The sequence below is a fragment of the Mercenaria mercenaria genome, chromosome 6 (assembly GCF_021730395.1).
Source record: "Mercenaria mercenaria strain notata chromosome 6, MADL_Memer_1, whole genome shotgun sequence".
Classification (NCBI taxonomy): Eukaryota; Metazoa; Mollusca; class Bivalvia; order Venerida; family Veneridae; genus Mercenaria; species Mercenaria mercenaria.
Window position 1 is genome coordinate 16,501,929 of NC_069366.1, and position 15,127 is coordinate 16,517,055.

Sequence of the window (15,127 nt, forward strand, 5' to 3'; positions counted from 1 at the left end):
AAGAATGAATACTGGTTAACAATTTCATGCAAAATATGTATCAGATATCACAGAAACAAAGTTTTCACTTCAAATCAAAACAACCTTATTTGTATAAACATAAAGTGCAAGGTTGTTACAGTTCTATCTAAAAACGGACTTGATTCATTATAAACATACATGATGCAAAATATTCATTAGCTCATTTGTTAATTGAACAATTGCAAGAAAATTTGTAAGAAAATTGCATACAGGAAACAACATACAAAATGGCAATTCTTAAAACAAATACGAAGGTTTTTTTACAGACAAATGATAGCAAGTGCTTACCAATACAAAAACGACATTTTATTACATTAACTGATTTCTTTAAAACATCATGCTACTGCGACAAAATAACTCCCAGACGAATTCAATAAATTTATAAGATAACGCTTAATATTATTACATGCTAATTCTTTTTAAACATGTTTTTATATCTCTGCCAAATTATGGCATGATATGCACGAACTGATACTGATTTAAATACTTTATGAGAAAAGTATACAAAATATGAGCCGTGCCATGAGAAAACCAACATAGTGGGTTTGCGACCAGCATGGATCCAGACCAGCCTGCGCATCCGCGCAGTCTGGTCAGGCTCCATGCTGTTCGCTTTTAAAGCCTATTGGAATTGGAGAAACTGTTAGCGAACAGCATGGAGCCTGACCAGACTGCGCGGATGCGCAGGCTGGTCTGGATCCATGCTGGTCGCAAAGCCACTATGTTGGTTTTCTCATGGCACGGCTCATATATGCATACTATTTAAGATTTTATATGATGTAATAAAAGCGATGAAAATATTCATGTTTTGCATGCACTTTGTCTTCTTGTTTTCATTTTAAACGTACTTCGTTTTTACCTTTTTATTTAAGACGATAGTTCACTACGTGCTAATCTTGATGTGTTTTTTTTGCAACATATTGAACTGGCGAAATGTAATTACGCGTAGAGATATATCCGTTTATCAGTATATCAGTTAACAACTTCACATTTAGTTTAATTACATTTACAATGGTTGTTCGGCAAAACGAATGAACTTGTATCGGTTATATATAAGTAATCTTAAGCGTATATGACGATGACAAGGTTAAACCTGCCGTTACATGTATCAGCTATTAGTTTGTGATGCAGAAGTCAAGTAAACAAACGTGATTATGAATAAAGAATAATGTACTTTTCCCTCAAGTGAATTGCAGTTAAATGGCATATTGTGACTTGTTAAGTTATTTCAATTTAATAATTCCTTACTTACGTTACGTTAAAATAAAACATTTAAAGTAATGTTAGATAACCTTGAACAGATGGAAGTTTTACATATGTCTACAATAATTAATGGGCTAAAGACGTGGTAGACAAGTAAAAGCTTGGTATGACAACTATTGTTCTCAATGAATTGTGTAGTGTTTCTTGCACCTGCAATCGAATAATGGCAGTCTATTTGTAGAACATTACTCTATTCTTTAATATTCCTTTGTCAGAATGTGTTAACACTGGAATGTTTATAACTTAAGAAATGTTCATATGTTTTGTTTGTTACATTTAGAACGGCGGCTTACTATTTTGTTAATTCCACAGATACCTGGGATTTGGACCAGCTAAGAGATCATTTTGGATTGATTTTGATTAAATTGTTATTTTGGGAGCTGTTATGATGTTGTTCGATGATCTTTGTTGCATTTTGTCAAATGTTAGACCAGGGCACGGCCGTAGCTGGTCCAAACCCCAAGTATCATTGGTTAACTCGTACTATATCAGATCAAATATAGGTTAAATATAATTGGATACGTATAAATTGACGAAACGAGACGATTCTCTGCTTATGAACCCTATAACAACAACAACAGCAACAAAAACATTTAGGTAGGTTAAAATTATCACGACTTTCTTTCACAAAAGAGAAAGTACATGCCAGTTACATGAAAATGACACATTTGTCGTATTTCACTTAGCGGTTTTCAACACTGTCAGTATGGCACACATATAGGCATCTTTTACCAAATACCTACCGCCAGGATTACCAATGAACTAGTCTTGAAGTGGCAAATAGGCACTATTTTTTTCCAGTGAAATCGACTGATTAAATTAAAAATAAGGACACATAGGCAAATTAAAAATAAGGACACAAAGGCAGGGCGATTTTTAAAGATATTTAGTACAAATGTCACACTTCTAAAGTGAATTTTAGATAGAAAGATGTCAGAAGGAAAATAGATCCTGAAGACACTTATACTATCTATATTTCACAGAGCTTTTTGAAGTAATCTATCATAACTGTATTGCTATTTCGTTTAAAGATAGATTATCCGTTAGTCATAAACTTAAAGTTTTAAAGCACACCGTTACCAGTTGATCTAATTTTACTCAGTTCTCGAAATATTTCTATCTATCAACATCAGCATTTGTATGATTGGAAAAACATATTCACAACAATTCGTCAACGTCCTAGGTTGTTACATTTAGAATATTTTAAAAACGGTTTGGGTTACCATTCTTCAGCTTTTCTAAACCAGACGCCTTCCTATGATAATATATTAGTGCCTTTTGTACGCTTTGAATCCTTATAATATCATATACCTAATACGTAGTATCTCAAATTTTACAACTGAAAGCCAACTGACAGAAACCAAACCCGTTTTAGTGGAAACATGTTCCCGTATATTGCTTCTACCGTATTCACTTCATTAATATTCAAGGCCAGGTCAAAGTAGAATTATCTTACAAAAGTGTCTTTATAATAGTAGTGCATGCCTCATGGGAACCAATCGAGTCTAATCTGACGTCACAGATCAAGCAACTATTGTGGAAATAATCTTTCTATTTTGAATTTCCTTTTTTTTACATTTACACATTTTTTTCATTTAATATATTAACATGAATTGTATAATGCAGTAATGTCACATAAATGACGCGTGCAGTGTATGCTCACTGCGTACATATGCCATCGAATTTCTTTAATCAAAGTTAAAGAAACGCCACAGAACGATTCAATTAGATAAGAGCTTTAAGTTGCGGGTAAATTACTTTTCCAACAGTTTCTCGCCTTACTTAATGCCGTTATTGAGCAATAATCCTAATGAAGGAAAATTAGTTCAATTAAAACAATTACTTCAGTGACACTTCCTTTAATTGAAAGAACACTTTACTAGGTTATGGACACATTTCCTGCCATTCCAGTCGTACTGAAGATTGCAATTATTCAAGAAATCCATAAAAACGAACCTTACTGACAGCAACGAACAGCTCAGTCACATGCGATTGGACAGGGAAAGGAAATAGCTCTAATTAAAAGAAAGAAGTAGACCGATCTTGTGTTGAATTAACACTACTGATAATTAAAATACGAACTTGAAATAACAAACAAACAAACAAACACGTGTTCACGTATATAAATAAAACAGTAACTTGTTTTCTGTTTTGATTCCATGACCTGTAAAATGAGTCTAGAAAATAAGTCATAAAGGCTTTTAAAACACAATTAGATAGTCACAATAAATTTACTAGTTTTAACAGTTTCACTAAAACTAAGTTTAAACAGATATTACTATCTAAAAACTCACACATGGTAATGTTTATACACATAAACACGTCGTATAAATATCAAAAATTAACGCATTTTAGTAAATATAGAAGACTGTATTTCCGGAAAAGACGGATATTTTTTGCATAATTCCAGTCTTTCATTGTTATAAAGAGCGCCCCTAGCGGTATCTGCATTTGTCAGGGAAAAGTTAGTTATTAATTGTATGTTTACATACTATGAAGTAGTTGTTCATTTGAAAAAGGAAATTTGGATATAATATATTTTTAAGTAACCGTTTTGCTGACCGTCGCATCCAATGTGGAAGAAATACAAAAAAAGTACTTTAAGCAAACAATGCGATCTTAATAGCTCCGTAAAAAAGTACAATACACACAAACAAATGCAAAATATTCTGACAACAACATCAACACAAAGACCACGTTAAGATTTCACACGAAAATCAATGTTCTATCTAAAAGTAAGTCTTTGGACTATATTTCATACACATACATATAGAGTCAGTCTCATGTAAACATTAGTGTAGTTACATTTTCAAAGAAGGAACCTCAGCCACAACACCCTATTGAATAAACACAAACATGTTAAATAATATTCATTAACCACCAGACTGCAACTATTCCCGCTATATTGGTTCTAAGAAATAAGAGTGATAAATCAATGACAAAATAACTAACCTTGATCAATTGCTTTCATTCACAAATTGATTTAGTTTTAAATTGATATATTACATACTTGATAAAAGGAAGTATGTTATTCACGAATAGTAACCGGACATTAATAACAGCGATACTGATGCACTCAACTATATTTCCGAGTAGGCTCATATTGGGTTACGAAAAAAGTATTTGAAACAACATATTGGTAAGAGCATGATTGTTGTTGAACACTTTATTCATTTAAATGCGTTGATAACATACGTAATTATTATACTAAGTCTACTGCATCCTAGTCATAACTCATAAGTATTAACGAGGTTTAGCGAGTTTTACGGTAACGGATCTTATAAATATTAACGAAAAACTGTTATTTCCGGTGAAATCAACAGAGGTCGGAAGTATCATATCAGAATAGCTGTCAGCCATGGTATGTTATAACGTGTGATTATTGTTTGATAAAGATCAGTTATTTAGGTTTGATGACAAAGACAACTTTAAACAAGATGAAAAGTTACGAAATAATGCATACAGGTATAATAAAAACTTTTACAGACCCAGATTTTTTTTCAGATGTAATTCAGTAGGAGTCAGTAGGTAATCAGGACTGCTATTTTCAGATTGGTGGTACTTTTAGGGTGGTGTTCATCCATTTGAATTATACCCCACTTAGTTACAGGCAAATTCATGCGGAATACAATAACAAACCTTAATATATGCCTGATTATGCGGTGAGATAATTTATTTTATTTCATGGTTCCTTGTATGAATAATCGGCCCATAGTCTGTGCTATTGACCAGTCTACAGTTCAACAATACATTTTGTTTGGCTCAAGTCAAAACTTAAAACTTTAAAAAAAAATCGTCTCTGCTGTCATGTAATAAAGTACGTTTCAAATGGCTTTCTAGTGAATAATGAAAACTACTGCCAGAGGTCCGGATATTCAGCAGGCAAAGTGAGATTTAATCATGGCCCTGTATCGCTCACCTGACCTAGGAATCAGCAAAATTAACATTCTGACCAAATTTCATTAAGATATGGTCATAAATGTGGCCTCTAGAGTGTTAACTAGCTTTTTCTTTGATTTGACCTGGTGACCTAGTTTTTGACCCTACATGACCTAGATTCAAACTGGACCTTGAGATCACCAAGATTAAAATTCTGACCAAGTTTCATGAAGTTACAGTCATAAATGTGGTCTCTACAGTGTTAACAAGCTTTTCCTTTGATTTGACCTGGTGACCTAGTTTTTAACCCCAGATGACCCAATATCGAATTCGTCCAAGATTTTATTTAAGGTAACATTCTGACCAAGTTTCATTAAGATTGGGCCAAAATTGTCATCTCTAGAGTGTTAACAAGCTATTCCTTTGATTTGACCCGGTGGCCTAGTTTTTGACCCCATAAGACCCAGATTCAAACTTGACCTAAAGATCATCAAGATTAACATTCTGACAAAGTTTCATGAAGATACAGTCATAAATGTGGCCTCTAGAGTGTTAACAAGCTTTTCCTTTGATTTGACCTAGTGCCCTAGTTTTTGACCCCATCGGACCAAGATTTGAACTTGACCTATATATCATATGATTAACATTCTGACCAAGTTTCATTAAGATACGGTCATAAATATGGCCTCAAGAGTGTTAAGTAGCTTTTTCTTTGATTTGACCTGGTGACCTAGTTTTTGACCCTACATAACCCAGATTCGAACTGAATCTTGAGATTATCAAGATTAACATTCTGACTAAATTTCACGAAGATACAGTCATAAATGTGGCCTCTACAGTGTTAACAAGCTTTTCCTTTGATTTAACCTGGTGGCCTAGTTTTTGACCCTAGGTGACCCAATATCAAACATGTCTAAGATTTTATTGAGTGTAACATTCTGACCAAGTTTCATTAAGATTGGGCCAAAATTGTGACCTCTAGAGTGTTAACAAGCTTTTCTTTTGATTTGACCTGGTGATCTAGTTTTTGACCCCGGATGACCCAATATCGAACTCGTCCAAGATTTTATCGAGGGTAACATTCCGACCAAGTTTCATGAAGATTGGGACAAAATTGTGACCTCTAGAGTGTTAACAAGCTTTTCCTTTGATTTGACTTGGTGACCTAGTTTTTGACCCCAGATGACCCAATATCGAGCTCGTCCAAGATTTTATTGAGGGTAACATTCTGACTAAGTTTCATTAAGATTGGGCCAAAATTGTGACCTCTAGAGTGTTGTCAAATTGTTGACGACGACTACGGACGGACGACGGACAGACGGACGGACGACGACAGACGACGGACACAGGGCGATCACAAAAGCTCACCTTGAGCACTTTGTGCTCAGGTGAGCTAACATCAGCAAATGTGCTAAATTAATGACTACTCTAATTTATAGCTTTTATTCTATACCGAGAAAGTTATTTTATGTCATAGACTTTTGTTAAAAATATTTGATCATGATAACACTAACTGTGACTTAAGATTCGTAATTGATGTACCACAAACCGTTGAGATCTAATCAGGAAAAATATAAACGAAGATCCATTGGAAGCACAGAATGCAACCCAGCAAAGTAATAACAGACATATTGTGTCATATTCTGTTCTTGCGAGGTAATGAAACGTGCAACACCTCCCATAAACCCCATAAAGTGTGTAGGGTACATAAACGAATAGGATAAATTCTTCGCATCTATTTAATCATAAAGACGACAAAATACATGATGATGACTACAGATTAAAAATTTGCCAGAAACCGTATCAAGTTTTGTCAAACCGACAGGAATAACAGCATTTTACTTATATTAAAAAACACTGAAGCAATAATATAATGATATAATATAATATAATATAATATAATATATAATATAATATAATATAATATATAATATAATTGATTTCTGTTTATTGGAGTTTCTGGATGCATCACGTGCAGATAAAATGAAGTCCAAAGGAATTTTACAAGTTGTTTCGCAAATATAATGTCAGAAGCATAAAACAAAGAAAATTATTTATATAATGTCAGCCGAATAAATAATGTAGAGACCGTACCATTGCTCTTCGCATACTTTGATTTTTCAAACTAAAGTGATTTTTACAAGTGCACCGGTTACGATAAAAATGTAAACAACGGACTCTGTCTAAGAAACTTTGAAATGAATGAATGACAGTCGATCTTAGTCATAATACTGATTGACAGTGAATGCTAATGACTCCATGTGTTGCAGAAAGGTATTTAGTTTGTAACTGTAATTTCCCATCAATTGAAATCCTCTCAAAACTGGTAAAATAATTACTTATATTTGGACAAAACTCACCGTCTTTGCCGTTCGACAGCTGCAAAAAGGGCAAATATAAAAGATTCAGTGTAAGTAATATTTCACTGGTACTACCAGTCAGTAAGTTCATACTCTGAACAACACGTCAGAGAAATTTGGGCAGATTCGACCGATTATGACGTTGGCAGCATTAGATTATATTTTTTCTTTACACAAAAATTGCCGTTAGGTAACAAAGCGAATACGCCAATAATCCGGAGTTCACCGATTATTGTTCCAGTTCACGCAATGTAATCCAGCAATTAAACTGCATAGCTTTTAGCTACTGCTGTTATAGGGAAGTGGTAGAGTGTCTGCCTTAGGTGTGAGAGGTCCTGGGTTCGAGTCCCAGTTAGAGCTTAACTATTTAGATTCTGCTAAAGCATAGATTTGCTGTTAATTGACTGTTCCAGATGTTCTAATTTTTTAGCACACAGCATCATGGATCAGTATTTAGCAAAACAGATCAAAGTTGAATGTTAAATCAAATGCACCCAATTAGAAAATATTGACTATATTATGTCCCTTTGATGTTTATGCTCTCCATGTTCAAGAAGAGTTACATTTCCTTGATCACAAAATTTTCGTTAACATGAAAATATTAAATGCTCATAATTCCGCACTTCTGGTTAAAATAGTGTCTATATTTCTGTTTTTGAGAAATATATGGACATTTGTCTTCATTTCAAAGCTTTTTAACTTCAATCCTGTGATTTGAAAAACTTAGGTACTATCTCTAAATAATGGACTAAGGCGGTAAAATCAAATATTCTTTAATATGCTTTTCTCTGTTAAAACACTCTTACGCTAGAATGACGTCACGTTAACGTGCGATGGCGTCAATGTTTTTGTTGCGACAAAAAAGAGCGCTACTATATTTTGTTGTCTGTTTTAGATTAAGGGCATATTAGAATCGAAATAATTTATAGCAAAACCGTGTTTTAACACTATTTATACACTCGGGCGGTAATACGTCGTACAAATAATTCCACTCGGGCTGTTCCCTCGTGAAATATTACGCCCGACTTATAACCGCCCATCGTGCATAAATAGTGATAAAACACTTTTTTGCTATAAATTATTTCTTAAATAAATCACTTTAATACGGTACGCAACGGTTGCTATATTTACATTATTTTACTGAATTTTCTTTCAGCTGAAATTATTATGATGGTCACACCTTTCATTTTCATCAAAATATATGGTTCTTAAGAATTTATTATGGAAGACTGCTGTTATAATTACTTTTTCCTGGCATAAATGGAGTATTTAAAGTAGTAAGTGGCCATTTATATCCTTAATCAAGCGCACAACACTCACTGCATAACTTATTTTAGACACTTCGTCGGATTGATTTGTGCATATTTAAGTGGACATTTATATCCTTAATGAAGCGAATAGCATTCATTGCAAAAGTTGTTCTAGACATTTCTCCAGATTGATCTGTGCATAAGTTACCCGGTTGCTGGCAATGATTTATATTATGCAGACCAACTGTAAGGTTGGTCCTAGAAGGCCTAACTAAACTTAAGGAACCAGCGTGGGAGCCATCTGGTCTAGTCGCGTAATGGCTGCCAGGTATTTGAACACTAATTTTTCACTTGGCATGGCAACAGAGGTCTAAATTGAGGCTAGTTTTTGTTTAAATTTCATTGTGGATGTATTGTTGACATTTTGGTAGGAAAAATGGAAGAGCAGGTTGTATTTGGTGAAGTCAAGCTCGATTTTAGTATGAGTAGTACTTCCAGGTCACAGCATTGTGATTTTGATGTCAGTTTACAGTAAGTAAATGTGATCAGAGAAATCTCTCTTAGAAGATACATGACCCCTACTTTTCTCTTCATTTTATATCAGTTTTATCATAACTCTTTACAATGAGGTAAGGATTTGTTCTCTGAAATGGGTCTAGCTATGTTTGGTAGCTCTTTGAAAAAGGTCACTTTTATATAGAATATATAGGGAAAACTATTTAGGCTATTGTGACCTAGATCGTCATTTGAAAGAGATCATGGATGGAAACCAAAGAATCTTCTGTAGTTAAATCATGAGGACATTGAAATTCAATCTGGAATAATTCAATTAAATGATTCTCTAGAAGATCGTGCGGTTCACATTGTTAACTGTATTTTTTCTATGTAATGGTTTATTGGGCACTGATGTATACAATTGCTGTACGAATTGTCAAGAATGAGAAGACATTGAAGAGTTGTGAGATGGGGAATTAGAGAATTTCTGGATGGGATGTTAAAACAGAAGAGAGGCAATATTTTTAAGGCGTTGGGTAGAGAAATTGATACACGTCACGATTTATCATATATTTTGATGATTACATTACTTATGTTCCTTTAAGTAAATTTCATTCTTTTTCAAAACAATGAGCAATATATCAAGCGTAAGTTTCGAATTCCTACAATATCATTTCAGTATATCATTAACAGCAAAAATAACATTCTAGTGCGTTAAATACTAGTTAACCGTTCAATGACCTATATCTACTCAAGGTGCTGTGGTGAACGCCTGTTAGACAGAAATAACCTAGCCATATGAAGCTTGAATGGCAGCAAACGTAATTATGGCAATCAATAGAACAAATGAATGTTCAAACAAATACAAAAAAAGAGAAAGAAACCTGTTTAAGCTAGTAATGGTATAATTTTCTTTACTATGAAACTAAACTCAGATTAGAGGCAAAACCAAAATGTAAAATTCTAACAATATTTCAGGGCATGTAGCATACCGAAAGTGTGGACTGTTGGTTATCCTGTTTCCTAGTGTCCGCCTTAAGGCTGAGAGGCCGTGGATTCGACCCCTGGTCGCGTTTTTTTTTCAGAGATAGAAAGATGGCCGCTCAACATCAAAAAAGAAACATATTCCCATGGTGACTTCCACAATCGAGAAATGTAATGCAAAGAAATCAGTCTTAAAGTTATTCATAATGTTAAGGTTCGATGAGTCAGTTACTAATCTTTACGTGTAAAAAAAACAATTTTTATGTTCTGTATTGCAGTGTTGCTGTTGCGTTGTTTGTCATATCGACACAGTTTAATCTCTTATAATAGGGGAGGATGTTTAGAGAATCATCTACCATAATTATCGACGGTACGGGTACATAACGGGTTAGAAACACACGCACATTTGCCGGCTTTCTCGCATAATATTTACTTGATAAATATTATATTGTAAATATCAGAACAATCTGATCATTGAGTAATAACCAAAAAAAAAAAAAGTCGAATTTACTTGCCTCATATAATGGATCGATTAGAGGAAGGTGTCATACAAGCATTAAGCATGTGAAGTCCTTCTACATTTTTCTTTGTTACTTAACATCATTCACTCGTCAATATCAGTACTGAACAGCCAGGTTTTTTTACAAACTCAAATCCAAAACTTTGATAGACTTAAAAAGTGTTAAATAAAAATTTACGCTACAATTTTTCTTTGGTAAAGGGCGTCAGACTCTGGTTAATGGCTTTTCTCTTTTATCTCTCCATTATAAATTTAGCCGTATGTCGTTATTACTTCGGTAAGTTGATTGCGAAGTGAGTAATAATATTATTCTAATACTTGCTTTGCTAAATTACGTTCACAATTTGCTCAGCTTAACAGTGCTATTGCGCTTCTTTCGTATTACAAAGACATTCAAATGTCATCATTTATATAAAGGTGAATAAATATAAAGCTTAGATCACTCACTGTACTTTAGTATAATAACAGGATACTCAAAGAATCGACGGAACTTGATTTCATCATTGATACAATAGAGAAAATAAATTAAAAAGAAACGGAAGAGATACAGAGTCTTACACCGCTCAGTGTATTGCTCTATTAAAATGACATAATATTAAAGGAATTGTTTATAAACGCTGTACGGAACACGAACACGTTTATCTCGCCAAGCAGCTACTGTGATTGTAAATATACTACCGGTATTTATCGGTGATTGAACGGAATTGCGTTATGTTGGAATATTTCAATAGACACTTCCAGCGTCATAATATATGATAAGATTAAGTATGAAAACAAGTAAAGTAAGCAAAACAATCAAAGTTTAATAACAAAATAAGCTACTAACGTATATTGTTGCAAGACAGCGTACGAACATCACAATATACTCAAATGTTTTAGCGTGTGGAGGTTTGACATTTCATTTTCGCTAATGAATAGACTGTCAAACTGACTTTGCTATCAGTTGAATTGGTTGCGTTCTATACTTCCAAGGGTTTCCTTTATATATGGTTTCCATGGTAATTATTTATTTTTCAAATACTTTTCATTAAATAAGCTTTGGTGTGCCTATGCTTTATGTTCAATGAATCACAGCTGACTGTCCATATTGATCTTTCATTTATCATTTATATCAACAGTGGACGTTTAGTTCAATACTTTGTCGGCAAAAACACATTTTTCCATAAACCGAATGATTGCACATTGAACGAAAGAATGACAATTAATTACTCAATGTCATACTAGATAAGGAGCGCAGTGTTGAATGCAGATTATTTATCTTATTAGCAATCACTAAAAGTGTTTAAAACGTTCATATTTTCTGATTATTATATTTAAATTTTATATGTAATTGAAAATAACCCTTTTTTAGAATCATGTTCTCTTTCGTTTTTTGATGTGGTGGAAATATAGACAAATGTATGGCTGATTATGCTCCGGACAGACATATAAATATATATGATTATTTTAAGCCAAAGTGTCTTATGTAAATGAAATCATCTGGTATGTATGTGCAGCTGATATTAGGTGCCTATGTAAACATTTGCATTAGCTACTGGGAAACTGTAATTATCAGTAACAGGTGTGGTACATGTTTATATAATGAATCTAAACATATTCGATTATTACTGACCTTATGAGTAAACACAAGTCTAGATGTTAACAAATTTCAAGGAGAAATTCCTCAGACACCGCAACCCCATAGCAGTACTACATGTACATCTACTAATTCAAAATACTAGTGTTACTTCAGGAATCTCCATCATTATCCAACTTATCCGTGATCATGCGGCTATAAAAATATTTCCTAGAATATGCTCAAAATGGAATCTCTAAAACAGTTAAGATGCCAAAAACAACATGCGATTCTGACCTCTAGTATGCTTGAAGTTATCTAGCACGCTTGACCGTTATCTATTTAGTGTTTTTGTGATGAAAGATTGACAAACGTAGCCACTGCCAAGTATATAAGACTTTACTCAAGGGCTATAACAGAACTGTTTTTATTACCTGTAATTTTATGGCCATACATATTTCGGGTCGCGTGTTTTATAACGACCGCTTAAGAAATGATGTTTCTAATATATATGGCTAAATATAGTGGTATTGAAACAATTCTAACAATTGTCATCTTCTTGCGATTTACTGTTGTTACGTTTTGTGATGATTGATTCTATGGATATAACTCTAGAGGTGTTAGAACAAGTATTGCCTGCCATTATATTTTGTCAAAGATGTGGTGGCTGTTTATCGAACATTTCAACTATTTCAAGGGGCATAGTCTAATTCTATTGTAACTAAAGTAATCTTTACCAAGATCTCATGGACACATATTTTTGTAGCCAAAATTGTTGATGTACGAACGACAACGAACGAAAGGCGACTGTTGTAATAAACCATTTAAAGACATGCTCAAGTCCTACCTTTTAACCTTAATTTGTCACTGAAAAAACATGAAAATCCTGACTATTAACTATGAAATAAAGTTTGGCGCGTGGGCGTTAACTGTTACCTATTGTAATCATGGGTTACATACACACAATAGAATTTGAATAGCCGCGGAGCAGCGCTTGAACCAAGATGAGCACAATGTATAGAGATGGTACCTAAAAAATTCAAATTCATCTTTACAGGTTTTTTTCAGAGTGAAATGATAGCCAAGTGCACCAATTTTCTGAATATATTAATGGTTTTCCTCTTCTCCATGTCAAAAATAGAAATATTTGATATCTGAAAAACGACTTTCTCAAAATATCTGAAGCAAAATAGACAACTCTTGTATTGACCGTTTTTTAAAGATTTTAGGACTTCCATAATTATAGTCTATATTTCAAAAGTTCCCACAGCTAAATAAATTCAATAGAGTATAATGTAAGTTTACTCTACTTTCAACATTTTGAAAGAGCCTATACTGAACTTCCTTTTGTCTTTTAATAAAGTCAAATTCCAAGACTAGCCAAGAGTCTAAAACAATTGAAAATAATCTGAGTGAAAGAGAATGACATGCTCTTTATTATAAGCTTACCAAAACCATACCAAAAATGTACCTTAAAGAAGTTATTAAAGATTTTATATTGTAAACAAACCCCCTACACCATTTTACCATCAATATTTTCCACTCATGAATGCACTCAATTCAGGCGATAATTGTTGATATATTTGTAAATGAGAGGCCCCAACAAAAACCTTTTTTTTTGAAGTTGTGTAAACAGTTTAAGTTGTAAATTAATGTTGATATCTGAAGTTATCCGATTACTTTGTTTTCAACAATAAATAAAACACATTATAGCTTTTTTAGGGTAGTTGACCTGTAACGAAAATCATCAAATAGAGTAATCTCCATATGCTTTTTCAGCATTTATTCGTTTTTCAAGGAAAGCAAATGATCGTGCTAGTTCCCTCCAGAGAATGTTTAAATTGAGAATTGCTTAAAATACGTTACATTACCTATTACCTATCAACTAGTAGTAATTACAACCACTACTTTAAATAGAGGATAATTGTTGGTTTCGGTGTAATATCACGTTATAATATCACCGAGTGGGCACCAAAAGTGATATTTTCACGAGTGGCGCAGCCACGAGTGAAAATAAAAACTTTTGGTGTTCACGAGTGAAATTACCGTGATATTACATCGCTACCAACAATTTTTCTGTTTATTTTATGTCTTAAACTCTACTTTTGTTGTGTTTATTTCAATAAAATGTCGAAATTTGCGGGAAACTTTATCAGGAAGCATCGCAAAGATGACGTCATTTTAACGACGTCATCGTCATATTGTTTCCGGCTTTCAGTTCGCTCGGTAAACTTTTTGACGTAAATCCGGGTATCAAATTTGATAATTTTCACTGAGTGGCCAGTGAGTTTATCAGTATATAATTCACCGTTATATTTCGATAAACCACCGAAAAACATAAAATAAAACATTGTAATTATGTTTGATGACAATGAATTTTTGTGTTACCATTTTAACTTTTTTTGTTATTTCTCACTGTTGGATATACCCGGTATACATTTTACATTTTGATATATAAATGTTGTGTAAACCAATGTATCACCTTTGAGAACAATAAATAAATAACTGTGGCTAAAAGATCAAAACTTAATAACGTTACTTAATGTCGTTAATTTACTTCAAACGAATTTATACATTATTCTATATCATCTTCATGCATAATCAGCATTACTACACTTTCTATCAGGGCCTTACTACAACTTACAAAATAACTTTCAGTGTAAGCCATGAGAAAAGCGTGCATATTGTATATTGAATACAAAGGGACATTTGTAGGTCAATTTTGTCTGCTTGATAAGTTGTTTGAAAAAGGACCTATCTGATTTTTCTTTCACTTTTGACCAATGTTTAATGTTGGCTT

At 33.4% G+C, this 15,127-nt stretch overlaps 1 protein-coding gene across 2 annotated transcripts in view; it reads right to left on the minus strand.

The window, feature by feature from the left end:
- The window catches only part of LOC123549549 (uncharacterized), a 30,596-nt gene that overhangs the window by 10,354 nt on the left and 5,115 nt on the right, over window positions 1-15,127 (minus strand). The window contains exon 1 of one of the 2 annotated variants that reach the window (XM_045337722.2): window positions 4,237-4,394. The exons of the other annotated variant lie outside the window; for it this stretch is intronic. The gene's annotated coding sequence lies outside the window, so the exon portion shown is untranslated. Of the gene's footprint in view, window positions 1-4,236; window positions 4,395-15,127 lie in introns of those variants that run through there. 2 annotated transcript variants of the gene reach the window in all.